Raw genomic sequence first — 482 nt, 5'->3', positions numbered from 1 at the left:
CTCAAACTTGGACATATAAGCATTGCCACGGGTCCTTCTTAAAAATACAGTTTCTGGGGTTCTAATTCTAGAGATATTGATTGAAAAAATTTAATATGGGACTTTAGGAATCAACAGTTTCTATAATCTCCCACCAAGTGGATGAGACTTTACCAGATGAGACTCTAGAGTGAAATACAGCTTCTCTGAAGTTATCATTTTGGGGAGGGGGGGTGGCGAGGGAGGAGATACAAATAATCTAAAGTAATATCCATCTAGTCATTGATTTTTAAATGGTATTAATATACTTCTTAAAAACTTAAAACATTTCATGTAAATGAGTATAAAATATTTTAATGTTACATGTATTCACTGAATTATTAATTTGGAAGTAACTAGAATATAGTACAGGTTTAAACAAACTAGGCTTTAGTTCATTAACGATCAGAGTTTCCTGGTTATTAATTCGGCGTGTCACAGCTGTGAGATTCTTTACCGTATCG

Source organism: Pteropus vampyrus, unplaced genomic scaffold, assembly GCF_000151845.1.
Source record: "Pteropus vampyrus isolate Shadow unplaced genomic scaffold, Pvam_2.0 Scaffold192, whole genome shotgun sequence".
NCBI lineage: Eukaryota > Metazoa > Chordata > Mammalia > Chiroptera > Pteropodidae > Pteropus > Pteropus vampyrus.
Note: the sequence above shows the minus strand (reverse complement) of the source record.